The sequence below is a fragment of the Otolemur garnettii genome, unplaced genomic scaffold (assembly GCF_000181295.1).
Source record: "Otolemur garnettii isolate 467f Iridium unplaced genomic scaffold, OtoGar3 scaffold00054, whole genome shotgun sequence".
NCBI classification, from domain to species: domain Eukaryota; kingdom Metazoa; phylum Chordata; class Mammalia; order Primates; family Galagidae; genus Otolemur; species Otolemur garnettii.
Window position 1 is genome coordinate 11,269,176 of NW_003852449.1, and position 17,109 is coordinate 11,286,284.

Sequence of the window (17,109 nt, forward strand, 5' to 3'; positions counted from 1 at the left end):
AAGGGAAAGGCTTCTTTTTTATTAAATTATAAAGAGGTACAGCATGTATACATTAATGTATTTATGGGGTACAATGTGCTGATTTCATATACAATTTGGAATGTTTACATCATACTGGTTAATGTATCCCTCACCTCACAGCAACCTCCAACTCTTGGGCTCAAGCAAGTCTCCTGCCTCCGCCTCCCAAGTTGCTGGGACCACAGGCACCCGCCACAACACCTGGATATTTTTTTTTAGGTTGCAGCTATCATTGTTGTTTGGCAGGCCTGGGCTGGATTCGAACCCGCCACCTTAGGTGTATGTGACTGGTACCTTAGCCACTTGAGCCACAGGCGCCAAGCCATGTATTTTCATTGTTAAAAAGGGGTCATGACCCACAGGTTGAGAACCACTGTTCTAGAGCCACTGTGTAAATTGGGCCAGTTGTTTAACATGCAGGATTCTGAACTTTTATTGTATAACAAGAATACACTATTATTTCCCTATCTGCTTGACAAAATATTGTGATTCTCCAATGAGAAAAGTATAATTCGTGTTAGAACATTTTGTAAACTATGAGTTACTGTAAGTATATATCTTGGTTATAGTTGAGAAGGATGGCCATCATTAATGTCATTAATGTATTTACTTATAATGTTAAAATATATTACATACTCTCTCCTTAGTCTCCAAGGTTTTCTTATTTGGCTTCTGTTAGAATTATTGCAAGCACTTATTTTGGACATGTCAATTTCTGTCCCCTTGTGCTCATTCCTGTTCATCATTGAGGTGATTCTGCCCAGCTCCCAGACACCTTCTTGGTGCCACTGTAATTTGGAATCATAAACCAACAAGCTAAACAGTGACATCATAAAAACACCTTCAGTTTTCCTTGCCAGCTTCTTGTTCACTTGGTGGTTTTTTTTTCTCTGGCTAGACTAGTACTGCTTATCACATCTTACTGTGTTAATACTATATCTAGACTTAGTATGTGTCTGTATCAGGGAATATTTACCACCATTACTGCTAAAGATAAGAGGTTAATATTTAATGGTAGGCCTTTCTGTCAGTTCAGAAAGGGCTAAATATTTGACCAGGTAGTTTACTTACTCTAAAAATATAACATAGCAGTCAATACCCACTCCGAATAATCAGGTGATATGATTTCAGCTACCCATAAGGTCAGTCAAGGAGATCCTTGGGAGATGGATGTCCTAAATTGTTTTTCATTTTGATAGAACTGGTTCTAGTTTCAAAGGACATAAATAAACCTATAAGGTATTGTTATATATAATTAATCCCTACCTCTTAGTGGTATTCAATGTTAAGTGTTAACATCTAAAACCATATTTCTTACAACAGCATAGAAAACTCAAATCCAGTAGGATACAGTGAGTCATCCAAAATTAAAAAGATGAGGAGTCATTTTGGTAGCTTTGAGCACTTCAATTGCATTTCTGAATTCCTCTTTTATATCTTGATCATTTCATTTGGCTTTTCTACATAATTAGCTCGTACTTTTTAGCACCACCCACATATCTGGAATCATTGAAGTTGCTGTGAATATGAAGGAAACGAGATAGACTATAAGATGATATCCATAGTGTAATGGGAATGAAATTTGCTGAGAGAGACACATACACTAAGAAAAAAAAAAAAAAACTAAGTGGTGTAGATAATTTCAGGTATATATAAATTATTTATGAAAAGAAAATAAGAAATGATGATGAAGGTCTTCTTAATTTGCAATAAATCCTCTCTGAGGAAAAACCATTTGAACTGGCCACAGAGTTATCCTTGAGCAGAGAGGGCAGCAAAACAAAGGCCCTATGTCAAAGTAACACAGAGCCTGGTGAGGCTGGACCATCATGAGCTGGATGGACAATGACAGGGCCTGACCACAGAGAATTAGGCAGATGTTAGGACTTGCAGTACCTTGATAACTGGCAAAAAGGGTTTGGATTTTAATCCAAATTCAATGACAAGCCATAGGAGGGTTTTAGGTAATATATAAAAAGTGATGATGGCCACTTTTAAAAAATAACCCCAGCTGCTCTGTGGAGAACAAATTTAAGAGGACAAGGAATTGAAATAGAGAGACTCATGAGGGCAGAAGTTCACATGAGAGAGAACAATTGCTTGAACTGTAAAGTTAGTAGAAGATACAGAGAAAGTGGATGGACTGCTGATGCAGAGTTATCATCCGCGAAGTTAATGGTAGGTCAGGTGTGGGTGTGAGAGAAATGCAGCCATCAAGTCCATTTTATTTGGGGCTGGGACAGGTGGGAGGATAGCAGTGCCGTTACTGAAGGGGGAAGATTTGGGAAAGAATGAGAATTCTATACATCACATTTGACCTTTTACTATTCAAATCTCATCTTGCGGATTTGCAGATGTTCTACTTTTTATGATTTAATTCAATTCAGTGAACTGTGTATTTATTGAGAAACTAGTATATGCGGGTGCTAACTTGATATGAAATTTCCCCTCTCTGGCCTCCAGAATTATAGTCTCAGGGAAATAGACATAAACGTGGTCAATTATCAGCAGTCTTACATGTTGAGGTGTGCTACGTGAAGAGTTATTGCAAACTCTCTGGCACTTACAAGCGGTTTCTAATAGGAAAGAAGCTCCTAATAATTTTCCTGCCCTATTCTCTCCCTTCAGCCTTGCAGGGGCTATTTTCCTGGCATCTCATACCACCTGTACTGCCCATACCTTTGTGATTTAAGGTAAATCATAATAGAAATTTGTTGTGGGCTGCAACAAGAAAACCACAAACGTAATGTTAAATTTGTATTGGTCCCATTTCAAAGATAAAATAATTGGATGAAATCAATTTAATAATATATTTCATTTAACACAGTAGAAAAGATTGTCTCAACATGTGATTGATGTAAAACATAAATGAGATATTTTATATTCTTCTTGAGATTTTCTTCCTGGACTCCATTGTGCATTTTACAGTTATACCATATCTCAAGTTGATTAACCAGATTTCAACTGTTCAATAGCCATGTGCTTAAGCAACTGCATTACACAGCAAAGCACCAGCATTTGGAACCATGGAAAGTTAAAGAAGAAGATTCGCATCTCTTATAGAAGATACTTTTCAGGCTCGGCACCTATAGCTCAACCGGCTAAGGCGCCAGCCACGTACACCTAAGGTGGCGGGTTCAAATCCCCAGCCCGGACCCGCCAAACAACAATGACGGCTGCAACCAAAAAATAGCCGGGCGTTGTGGCGGGCGCCTGTGGTCCCAGCTACTTGGGAGGCGGAGGCAAGAGACTCGCTTGAGCCCAGGAGTTGGAGGTTGCTGTGAGCTGTAATGCCACAGCACTCTACCCAGGGGGACAGCTAGAGGCTCTGTCTCAAAAAAAAAAAAAAAGAAGATACTTTTCAAATATCACTGCCATTTGGGTATCATAGGGAAATGATTACCAGGATAGTCAAATAAGATGAAAATCTCAAGGAAAGTATGTATAGGGGGTCATTGATGGTGTTGGGATAATATATGATATTAATCTGAAGGTCCAATGATAATAATGGGCTTAAATATGACAGAGAAAGGAGAGAGAGCCGAGTCTAAAAGAAAAGTGACCAAAGACTAGCCACATGATAATACTGCACAAGGGTTGAAGATAAGCATCACAAAACACTTTCAGAACATAGCAGCCTCTATGAAAATCAATAGAGAAAGCTTAGTGTAAGAAATCGGGGCCATGCTTTCCCGAAATGATTTGCTTTAAATTGTAGTAAGATACATTTTAAGCCGCCAGGTCATTGTGACCTTAGTCGGAAGGCAGAATAATGTCAGGTGGCTGAGAAAAGGTACTGCAAAAAAGTCAGTAGGCAGCATGGCAGCGAAAATAACCTGGGTTTGGGATTCACATGACCTATGTCAGCCACTGTCATCAGGTTTTGTTTCAGAAAGGAAACAGGTTTTACTTCTAACTGGATAGTCCTTGTTAGGATCAAGGAAAATGACTCTAACTGGTGATCAGTTTATCGCAGTCTCTTGGACACAGCAGATACCACAGAACTGCACACTGTGATCTCACTCCCTCTTCCTCCCTCCTCTCCTTCCTCTCTCTCTGCTGGTAGACGAGATATGCAAAACGGCGAATATCCAGCCAACATCATTACGTATCACTAAAGCAAGCTCATTTTATGAGCTAACGATCTTGACATAATAAATTCATCATCTCATGTGTGTGAGGAGCAACTTGTGCCATTTTAGACTATAAGAAAACAAAACAGTCCAGGAGCAGCAGTTCATGTCTGTAATCCCAGCATTCTGGGAGGCCAAGGCAGGACGATTCCTTGAGTTCAGGAATTCCAGACTAGCTTGAGCGAGACCAAGACCCCTTCTCTACTAAAAACAGAAAAAAAAAAAAAAAAAACTGGAAACTGTGGCTGGCTCCTGTAGTCCCAGGTAGTCAGGAGGCTGAGTCAGGAGGATCCCTTGAACCCAGGAGTTTGAGGTTGTTGTGAGCTAGGTTGATGCCACAGCACTCTAGCCTGGGCAACAAAGTGAGACTGCCTCAAAACAAAAAAAAAAAAAAGAAAGAAAAGAAGAAAAATCAAAGAAAACCCACTTTACTCAGGTTTATTCAGGAATCATATGACCTCCAGGAATATGACTTATAAGCAACATCATTGACTTTAAAGCAACCCACCCGACTATATTCTTATGTAGCATCTGATGCCAAATATTGATACAGAAAGACACACTTTCCCCGACCACTCAGATGCACATGTAGTAGCAATTGGAACTAGAACACTGAGTTCCTATTCAGACATCTTCTGATGGCAGGAATAAAGGTGTTCAGTATGGAAAGTATTCGTGGATTATTGGAGGGTGGTTGCCTTCTGCTTTGTCTCTGGAAAAGGGCAGACATCGGAGCGATAAGCACTTTCCGGTTGATAGGAAAGTACAGAAACAAACTGTATTCATCAATTATACTGAGTCTTGTACCTGAAATGCCCTTGGTCTGGAAAATAAAGTATGTGACGTAAGGGACAGAACACTTCAGTTCTTTCTTGAGCCCCTAAATGCCCTACATTTCCTTAGCTCTCATCCCATTTGCAGACAATCAAATAAATACCTTCTTAATTTTGTTCTCCTTGTAGATACCATATTCTCATAAATCCGGACACCATTTTGTTGCCATGTGTTTCACTAAGAAAATGGCAATTTATTAAATGTTGGCTAGTCTAATACACTCCATTCAAGTCAGTCGTCAGTGGTTTCCTCTTTGCCGAAGGATCACATTGATTCTGTTTTTAAATTGTACTAAAATTAAGTTTTCATTTTTATTCAGTTGAGCTGGGGACTATATGAATACTGTGAGTTATTTGTTCAAAATTAAAGTCTGATTGTCAGAATTTGTTGGGAACAATCAGAAACATGACATTTCATCATTTCTCACTGATTTAGTCCCTCTGGTGAGAGGATCACTGTAATGTAAGTTACTGTAAGGTTGTTTTGAGAAAGCTTTTTTGAGACAGCATATTGATAGAGTCTATACAAAAATAACAAAAGTCTAAGTTGCAATTATGTTTAATTTTGCTGTTCCATAAGATGCATGAATTCATAACATATAAAAATTGCAGGTTTAAAGTACAACAATTGTAAGTAGTAATATACCTTCAGGAAGCAAGGTCTGGACATCAGTCCAGTGCACTGTGTAGGAAAACAATATTGTTTTCATTCTGAGAAAAGAGCCATTTTTTATGAAGAAGAGTAAAAATAAGAAAAGTCTTCTCAGAAAAATTACCCTGTAGATGACATTCAACAAATACAGTTCAATAAAATCTGCTCATTCCTAAAAAATCCTTTCCTTTATATATTCTGAAATGTTCATAAAAGTCTCATTTTTATATTATCTACAGAGGCAATCACCTTCAATAACTTTTAAATTTATATAAACAGAGCCATACTATGTTTGACGATAATACAGTGAGTGTATTACCTCACAAAATTTTAATTTATTTTTCCAAACTATGTATAGCTTATCCTCAACTCTTTATCATCCAAAATTTTTCTATGCTATTTTTCAGTGTTATTGTACTAATTAGGCCTGATTATACTTAAGAATAAATTCAAATAACTACTATTTTGATATTTAATTTTGTGATTTCTCCCCCTTTGTGTCTTCTGAACTTTCGGGATATTTTTCAACTCAATACTGTATAAACAGAGGTATATAATAAAGGGCAATTCCTTTAATTAGTGCTCTCATTTTTCATGAAGGATAACTTCCAAGCTCATCACGATCCAATTGATATTTTTATAGAGTCCATAATGAGCCACTGGGTCAGTTATTTCCCTCTGTATAATAAACCATTCAGAAGTTAATAGCTTCAATCGACCATTTCACTGCTCATTACTGTGCAGGTTGGGAACTGAGCAGGCCTCCTTAGATTTGGCTTGATTCTTTTTATAGTGTTAGATGGCACAGCTTAGTTTGGATGAGAGATTCTAACATGCCTTTATGATGTGCCTGGTTATCAGTATGGTGGGGAGACTGAACATGGAGACCAGCTGGGTCCCCTATCTTCTTCTAACATTAAATCCTTCATAGCATAGCAGGTGGTCAATCTTTTTTACATAGTATTTGGTGACTCATAATTCTAAGGGAATGAGGACCTTCCGCTGCGTAAGCCAAGTCACAAGGCTAGCAAAGTGAGTAGTGGGGAGAGGTCTCCATCTCTCCATGGAAAAGAGGAGGACGGAGACGCCAAGAAGAAAAAGGACGGCCAACTTCATTGATTATCACAACCCGTGATAATCACATGTATCCCGTGATACATGTATCACATGTATCCCGTGTTCTATTTCACATAGACTGTTAATTATGTCCTGTAACTTTGCTTATGCATTTATGGGAACTATTGGTTAAAAATTTTATTTATCCATCAAGGCACATCTCAAACTGTCTCACACATAGAATTTTACACGATGACTCTCACTCACCTGAGAAGATTGCGTCTTCACATTAAAAAGAGTGAGAGTCAACAGCTCTTTTTTCAATTTTTTTCCAAATTAAATCATTTCAGGAACTCTGATAACAACACTAACGCACCAGATCCAGACCCCTGACTTGTAAGCTCACCTGAGCTGCAGCATCTTTTGGCACAGTGTACCTTGTTTCCCGGAATCCTTTCTTCCTTTGGCTTCAGGTACAGCCCATGGCCATGCTTTTCTTGCTACTTCACCAATTTTATGCTTTTTCTTGCTAGATTTACCTCATCTTCTTAATCTCAAATAATTGAAATAATCTCAGGGTTCAAAGCTAGGCTCTCTTTTCTTTATCTCTAATTTCCTTGCTTGCCTCTCTTCCTGTGGCTTTGATGCCATCTGTACTTAGAAACCAAAATGTATACCTCCTTAAGTCAAGAAGTGTCTACATCCAACTGGTGACTGACGTTTCCATTCATATGTCTCATGAACATTTGACATTTTTTAAATCAGTGTCTATTTATTTTTCAAATGTATTCACTTATTTATTTTAAATCAAAAGTAAAATTGTATGTTCATGTATTAAGCCTGATGTTATTAAATATATCCATATGCAGAATGAGGAAGCATAGCTAATAGAATATGCATTACCTAACATGGTTAGCCTGAAATTAGTATGTCAAAGATGTATCTGCCCTTCCACGTCTATTTATAGTAGATAAGCTATGGAATCAATGTAAGTGTACGTTAGTGGAATGAGCAGATAAAGACAATGCGACATATAATATATACACGATGCACGATGGAATACAATTCTATACTAAACGTGGATGAACCCAGAGGACATTATGTTAAGTGGAATAGTCAGGCACAGAAAGACAATGTCAATGGTTTTATTTCTAAGCCCCACTCCCAGGTGCTGCCCTGCCAGCCTTGCTATGTCAATAAATGGTACCAAATTGCTCAACCTAAGTATTTTATAATCATTTTGGATACATTCAAGCAGTATCCTATTATCTAGAATGCATGGTAGCAAAAAATTACAGTTAGAAAGTCATTAAATGTTTTCAGAAAGTGCTTTAGCTATCCCATTCCACCCTCCCCCTAATAAATTAAAAATATTTTACAGGTTCAACTGTTTCTGTATCAAGAAAAATGAGCATATGCTAATCTTAAAATGTACCCTATCATGACAGATGAAATTATTATATTTAGTTTCCAAATATAAAATTTATCTTGTTAGAGTTTAAAAAAAATCTTTATAATCATTCTTTAACCCATTCTTTTTATCACATTCTATGCTTCAAATATCATCAAGAATTTTCCTTTAGCTTTACACTTGAAATGCATTCTTCATCTGGTCAGGTATCACCATGTCACTGCTAAACTACTATAACTTAGACCACTGCAGAAACCTCCCAACTGTCCAAATTTCCATTCTTGTTCCTCTGTAACTTATTCTACACAATCATTGGATTATCCTTTAAAAAACTGCACTTTTATTTTCTTCTGAGCTCAAAACTCTTACAAAGACTTTTAATCACAGTGAAATTAGCCAGTTTTGTGACAGTGACAGATATTGTCCCCATGTGCCTTCACGTTTTACTCTAGAGCTTTACTCCTTGCCTGCTGTGGCCAGCGCCACTGCTGCCTGGCTTTTGTAGACTATTTCCGCATGCTCCGTGAAGTTTCTTCTAGATACTTGTTAGAGCTTGCTCCTTTACCACCCTCAGTGACTCAGATCAAATTTTAAAATAGAAAGCTCTTTCCTAAACATTCTACCTAAAATAGCAATATATTCTTCTCTCTCTTTTTTATATTAATTAGCTTTATTTTCTAGGTAGCATGTGTAAGAATTTCTATCACACCTATATGTGCTATATTTTCAGGGAAATATATAATGCTGAAATGCAGAGGAGAGTCTTGGCTTGAAAGATAACTTTGGGTATAGTAATAAGTTTATTTTTCTCATTTTCAACTTTAAAAATTTATTTTAAAAAGTAAGCAGTTTTTTTTGAAAGTGTATGTAACAAAAGTGACTTATCAGCCCCAATCTTCTCCCCTGCTCTCCTCTCTTATAGGAACACACACACACACAGAGATTAAAACTGAAATCATTAAACTAGTTGAAATAGTTGTCTGGCTAATGATGCAACATCATTTGACGGGGAAAAGCTTCTGGAGTTCTCTAAATAGCAGTTTACTTTACATTTGAAGTAGAGATAAAAAGCAACTGTTCTGCATTGTGTAGATTGTTTTTAAAAAACCCAGTTGTGAAGGAGGAGGTATGTTTGGAACACAGGGCAAAGGGTGTTATTGTTACTACTGACTGAAGACAAATCTATTTTATTTGCTGCATTTGCATGTTTTTCTCTATGGTGCTGGAGTCCCATTCCACAGAAGAAATGATAGGTTTATAGGGATACTTTGGGCAAAAAGGCAACATTATTTCTATCTTCTTTTAATTCACTTTTTCCCTTTTTAAAGATATTCGTTTCTATCTTTCTTTTGGGGAGAAGAAAACCCAATTTTCCAAGAAAGCAAATGAAAATGTTCGGTTAAGAGAACGTAATTACTTTTCATCATACATTTTACATCAAGCACAGTAAATCAATTATTATCTTGTGTTACAATTACACCACATGGAAACGTTCTAAAATAGATTCATAGATGCCTCGACTATCACAAAATAAATTGGTAGAATAATTAATTTAAATCCCCCACTCCTGCTTTTTCATATCTGTTTTCTTCAGAGACACTTTTCCTGTTAGGTTAAAATACCATCCCAGTGAGCCCTAATCCCCATTTAGCATCTGACTTATTCATGTGGCTTGTTATTTAAACTTGAAATACATTTGCATTGGCACAGCAACAATGGGACTAAAATGAATGAAAACCATTTTGAATGTTCCGAAAGTCTTCCGAGATTTGTGTCTTTCAACTTTTTGTGGAAAGGATATAAATTGGTTGGCATACAGCATCGTTTTAAAAAATAATTGTGGTTTTCAAAGCCTTCTTTGGAGATTGAGCAATTAAATGTCACTGAATATAATATGCATTATTTTATTAGAACTAGTGAAAAATCTAATTCTCTTAAAAGGAAGATGTGAAATACACTGCAGGTGGGCATCTACCATCTCAGAATGATAGAATTTAGTTGCATTATTTATGTAAAGAAATTCAATTTAAATTTCACTTTTCTCAGTTATGATGTTTATCACTTTACCCAGACAATACACACTTTTTCAAATGTCTTAAGTCAAACAGCAGGATTTCTTTTATAAAAATCATCGCTCACAACACAAACTGAAAAGCGATTCAGTGTAATTCAGTTAATGCGCCATTTGTATTCTTCCCAATGAATTTTAAATAACCTACTCTGTACACGGCAAAGCTTTCAGCATTATCAGTTTACTTTTAGAAGAGCTCACCTCTAAAGCTTTTCAATTAAATAAGAGGAGGTCCAATTATCTCTTGTAGTACTTCATCAGTAATAACATCATTCAGGTTTTTTTCGGCCGTGCAACCCTCATTTCACTTTCACTTTCAATACTGCACCACCTCAGGTGAGTTTAACATCTATTTGAATTTAATAAGTATTTGGCATGCAGAGCGGGTAAATTTGGGTTTTGAGTTTTCTGATGGCATTGTGTGACAGTGGATGTTTTAACTGTTCAAAGACAACGGCGAAAGTGGTACGGTGAAGGAAACGGACCATTCCAATGTAATTATTCATACCAAAGCTTAAAAATGGTCTACCTGCTTTTTATTAGAAAAATTAGGAGAAATTGGGTGAGATGTTTCAAATAAGCTATTGACAACAAAATGATTGTATATGTAGCACTTTCAATAGCCACAGACTTAATTTGACTAATTATGTCCATTATTGTCTTAGTCTTGTAGGGCAGCTGGAGCACAATACCTTAAACCCTGCAGCTTAGAAACAAACATTTGTTCCTCATAGTTTTGAAGGCTAGAAGTTCAACATCAAGGCATAGGAAAATTTGGTAGTTAGTCTGGGACAGCTTTCTAGTTCCTAGATGGGGCGTTTAGCCATATCCCCCATCCATGATGGAAAAGGGGGGTATATGTCTTTCTCAAGCCCCTTTTATAAGGGCACTCATACAAATACCATCCATGAGGTTCTTTCTAACCTAATTAAAGCTCCTATACACTTCATCTCCTGCTATCATCACCACTTTGAGGATGAGGATTTCAGCATATAAACTTTGAGGAGAAACAAACATTCAGACCACAGAGTTTATAAATATTTTATTAATAATAAAAAATTAGAGAAAATTTCTGATTAAAATGCTTTAGAACACCAAGAAGGTTTTATAGTTAATACTACTATACTATTTTACACATATATGGCATTTGTTTTTCCAGGGTAAGAATGGACAGAATGTGTTGTTTGCAATCACTTATAACAATAAGGGGAATCCCGACAATTGATAACACAGAGCAAAACACTAAGAGTTCCTAAAAAGTGTACATGTATTAATATTCAGTGTAATTTTAACCTATAAAATACACTTTGCTGTACAGGATAGAACTGATTTATAGCTTGATGAGAAAATTTCAATTCTTATCCAGCAGGGAGGCCTAAATGTTGGGCTCTGACTGGTTCAGGAACAGAAAATCCTCCAGAATGAAGGCCTTGGACCTACACCCAAGGGCGAAAGTTTTTCTTTGACCTTCTTTTGCCTTCCTGTCTCCTAGTTATATTCTGTCCTGAGGCTAGACATGCAAAATAGAATTGGTCTTCCCCAAAGTGAATCATAGAAAGCAAAGCCCTTTTTCTCAAAAGCCAGCCATAAAACCTAAAAATATCTTGGGTAAAAACCAACCATACATAAAAGCCATACGTGACAGAATCAATGTTAGTATAGAACTGAACAGAGAAACATGGAATGCCTTTCCTCTGTGATCTAGAACAAGAAAAGGATGCCTACTCTCACCCCTGATACTCAACATAGTACCTGAAGTTCTAGCTAGAGCAACCCACTAAGGGGAAGAAACAAACAGCATCCAAATTGGAAAAGAGAAAGTCAACTCTCTGTGTTTGCATGATATGATCTTATATCTAGAGAAGCTGAAAGACTCCACCCCCCAAAAATAAACCATCAGAACGGATACATTCCAGATACAGGATCAACATACAAAAATTGGCAGCATTTCAATACATGAACAGTAACCAATCTAAAAAAAGAAAACAGGAGACTAATCCCATTTATAATAGCAACAAACAAAATGAAATACCTAGGAATAAACCTAGTCAAAGTGAAAGATCTCTATACCAAAAATTATCATACATTGATGAAAGTGATTGAAGAGGACACAAAACAATGGAAAGAAAATTCATGCTCATGAATTGGAAGAATTAATATTGTTAAAATGTCTATACTACCCAAAGCAATCTACAGATTCAATGTAATTCCCATCACAATATGAGTGACATTCATAACAGAAGTAGAAAAAATAATCTCAACATTTATATGGAACCACAAAAGACTCAAAATAGCCAAAGCTCTCATAACTAAAAAGAACAAACCTAGAATAATATTACCTGACTTCAAATTATACTACAGAGCTGTAGTAGCCAAAACAGCATTGGACTAGCACGTAAAAACTCACATAGACTGATGGAACAAAAAAGAGAACCCCCAAATAAATCTACATATCTATAGTGAACTTAGCTTCCACAAAGGTGCCAGAACATACAGTGGGGAAAGGATAGTCTCTTCAAGAAATGGTGATTGGAAAACTGGATATCCATGTGCAGAAAAGGGAAAACTAGATCCTTATATTGTACCACATACAATAAGATCCATATGGATTCAAAATTTAAATATAAAACCTGAATCTACAAGATTACTAAATGGAAACATGGAGAAATGCTCTGGGAAATTGGTTTGGGCAAGGACTTCTTGAATAATACCCCAAAGCACAGCCAACTCAACAAAATTAGAGAAACAGGATCATATCTAGGAAAATGAATTTGCACAGCCAAGGAAACAGTCAAGAAAGTAAAGAGAAAACCTACAGAATGGAAGAACATCTCTGCACACTTCTCATCTGACAAGGAATTGATAACTTAAATAGTATATGAGGAGCTCTGGCAACTCAATGGGAAAACTCAATCTAACTTAAAAATGGGCAAAAGATCTGAATAGGCATTTCTCAAAAGAAGACATACAGATGGCCAACAGTATATGGAAAAAATGCTCAGCATCAGTAATTATCAGAGAAATGAGATATCATCTCGACCCAGATAAAATGGTTTTGTCAAAAAGGCAGGCAATATTGAATTCTGGTACAGATGTGGAGCAAGGGGAACCCTTGTACAGTGTTAGTGGGAATGTAAATTAGTGGAACCACTATGGACAACAGTGTAAAAAGGCTCCTCAAGGCAGCGCCTATGGCTCAGCGAGTAGGGCACTGGCCCCATATATGGAGGGTGGTCGGTTCAAACCCAGCCGTGGCCAAACTGCAACAAAAAAATAGCTGGGTGTTGTAGCAGGCACCTGTAGTCCTAGCTACTGGGGAGGCTGAGGCAAGACAATCACCTAAGCCTGAGAGCTGGAGGTTGCTGTGAGCTGTGATGCCACAGCACTCTACCGAAGGTGACAAAGTGAGACTCTGTCTCTAAAAAACAAAAGCCTCCCCAAAACCTAAAAGCAGAATTGTCAGATGACCTAGCATGGGGAGACTTTTAGGAGAGCTTAAAGCAGAAATTCCCAGCAGGGATTTCACACCCTTCTAATCACATTGTCAAGCCAGGCTATGTAACCTATTATTTATTTGTATGCCTTTTTTCCAAAGGAGGGGAATTCCATGTATGAAAGAATATCTGCACTTCTAGGTTTATTGCAGTACTATTTACAGTATTCAAGATCTAGATTCAACCTACATGTCCATTAATGGATGAATGTACAAATAAACATTTGTATATGGCCACAAAACAAGAATGAAATATGGCCACTTCAACAACACTGATGAAACTGGAGACCATTATGCTAAGTCAAATGGGCTAAGCACAGGAAGACAAATCTTGCATGTTCTCATTCATACGTAGGATGAATTACATTAGAAAACAATTTATTTCATAGAGACAATAAACTGGTGATTATCAGAGGCTGGGAAGTTGAGAAGGGCCTGATAAATTGGAGATGCCTAATGAGTGCAAAAAAATAGATAAAATGAACAATTTTCTGAAAGCCTGAACAAGTGACTATAGTTAATAAGAGGTAGAAATATATTTTTAAAAAGACAAATGGTATCTTTCTAACACAGAGAAATGATAAATGCCTAAGGTGATGGGTGCCGCTGATTTGGTTAATTCATACTCTATGACTGTATCGAAACATCACCCGTACCCTATACAGATACACAACTATTTTGAACGCACAATAATCGAAAATAATGAAAAAAAAACCTGTCCATAAAGAAATTTTCTGCCCTACCCTGTAGGTCATGAGCCCTGCATTCCAGAGAGAGTCCCACACCTACAAAGAAAAAGTATCTGCTCAGAAAGGCCAGGTAGAATCATCACAGAACAGTGAAAAGCCTTGCTCGGTTTCCCCACTCAGTCTACATTAACCCTTTCACCCGATCACACTTCCACGAAACTATCAATACTTTGTGGAAACTAAACATAAAAACGGCATTATCCCCCGTACCTTTGGGTCTTCATTCTGAACGATTCCATTTACACATGTTAAATGTATGTGTATGCCTTTTTTCCAATTGATCTGCCTCTCAGGCCAATTATTCAGGGAACCTTCATAAAGCCAAGGGTCCCCTAGGTCCTGACAGAATCTTGATAAAGATAAGTTCAGTGGGATTTATGATGTGCTGATGGAGATCTAAAATTCTGCTGGCAACTCTCAGGATCACTGTGTTTAGTAGTTTTCATCTGGTGTAATAAGTCACATAGCCTGGCTCGGCAGACAATGTGACTAGAAGGGCATGAAATCCCTGCCGGGAATTTCTGCTTTTAGCACTCCTGAAGCCAGAATTCTCAGCATAAACGTCAGAGGTTTAATGCAGAAACAAAATGAGTTCCCCATGTAACAAAGAACCCTGGGGAACTTGCCCCTGGATAGAACAAATCTTGCAAATTCAATGACACAATTCACCAAAGTTATTCAAGAAAAATACTAGAGAGATTGGGTCTATATATTTAGCTGCAAAGAAGTCTAGACAATAGGTCTAATAAAGAACTAAAGTAAATGGCACTTTGAGATGGATTAAAACCTATGGGAATGGGTAATAAGGGATACCTTGGCTTGAAAGTCACTTTCCTCACAGAGTGAGGAGGTGCACTTACTAGTTTTGTTTTGATTAAAACCATGCAAATTTTTTCTTTTCTGAAAGGACCAGAGATATTCATGAAAAGTCTTCCCAACTGGTCATTAAACTTTGAAGACGAGAAAAAAATTGTCAGCTACAAAAGTGAGCTTTTCCTGAACTCGCTTCACCAAACCCTAAAAGGATAGGTTAATTTGCAGCTAGGTGACCATAATAGAATCAGGAGTCAGGCAAAGCTTTGCAAAGACCGGCTCTATTGTGAGTATTCTTGGTTAAGAGACTGTGTCGTTGGGAGTATGGTCTCTTCTCCTCCATCTGCAGTACACATAAGAAGTAGTAGTAACATCTGAAATGTTATGCCATGTAACATGTTTCTTAAACTTGGCTTATGATATAATAAAAGAAAAAAAAAACTGCTAACTGTGGAAGGAAATGGCAGCCTGGGAGAAAGGATGGGTGAAATTATTTTCCTTTTTTTTTGTCCCTTTACATTGATGCAATACATCTTCTAGTGGGCAGACTTCAGAAGAGAAGGGAGGTGAAATTAGGTCATGTGGGACTCTAGCCAAAACCTTGTCAAAAGGAATTGATGGTTATCAACTTCCTTAGAAGGGCACAGGCCTCAGGACTAATTCTTTATCCATCTTGGCACTCCCTGGAGATCTCACTTGTTCCAGAAACTCTTACTTGTCCCTTTGCACCAAAATCTGAGACCACTGTGTGTGTGTCCACCATTCATGGCTGACACCCAAATCAAAGACGACAAGTTTTACCGTCCCATCAGCTTTTTAGAAGCAATAAAACATACACGAAAAGTTACTGCCATCACGTTTCATGTATTATAATCATAATATAAACAGTCTTAAGATGAAATGGAATAAAAAGAATAGTAGAAATGATTTTTCAATAATGCAAAAGTTATTATAAAATACGCCAAGTAATCTTCAGTAAGTGTAGGCAAAGCCACATTATTGAGAAAATTCTAGCCGCAGAAGAGAAATATTTTAAAATAGAGAATAAAAAAAATTAGAAGCTTTTTAAAATATATTCCTGTTATTGAGAAAAATGGCCAAAAAATGATGTAAAACATAAGAAATTTAGTAACTAGATTATTAAATCTAGTTTGAAACATACTTTCGCTCCATCGTATCTGCCAGAAGCAGTATTTCCATGCTGAATGTTTTCGTGTTGAAATAGTCTTTTGGCCTTAGGGAGCTCATTTGTTGTGATTTATGGTGTACTTGTTTGTTTTTTTTTTATCAAATGCATTATACACTTTCTTGTACTTCTATAAATTACAATCAAGCAAGTATGATATTTAACTAAAATATGGTTGGTATAAATTATGTCCTATTTTCAAAATGTGCAATACATTAATACACCAAATTAAAGACTGAAATACTTTCTTAAACTTGGCATTTTAGTTCATATTTATTCCTGCTGTTTCCTTAGGAGAAAATCTGGAATATAGGGGTAAAATTTGCATGAGCTTTATTCCCTGCGTGCCGGTTTCTGTGTATAGGGGATGGGAATCCTTCCCTGCTCTTCTCCTGCCCAGTGAATGGCATACAGGAAAGGCCACTGCTAGGACAGTACTCTCATTGTGGTCAGTGGGACATGTAGGATATTAGTCGATTTTTGTTCCACCCAAACATAACAGGCAATGAAAAGCCACATTATTAAATTTTTCCTTAATCTTTTTTTTTTTTTAGCAATCTGATTACTTCTCAATTCAGTGCTTTGGTCATTGCAGGGAGAATGGGGACAAAATACCCCGTTTTTGGCAAATACCCCCAGTGAGGGGAATAACAGAGGAAGAAGCTGAGCAAGGTGGAATAAAAACAGTTTA

General features: G+C 37.0%; 1 pseudogene; it reads right to left on the minus strand.

The window, feature by feature from the left end:
• LOC111726114 overlaps positions 1–16,405 on the minus strand; it is a 34,042-nt pseudogene extending 17,637 nt beyond the window's left edge.
• Positions 16,406–17,109: the final 704 nt, after the last annotated feature.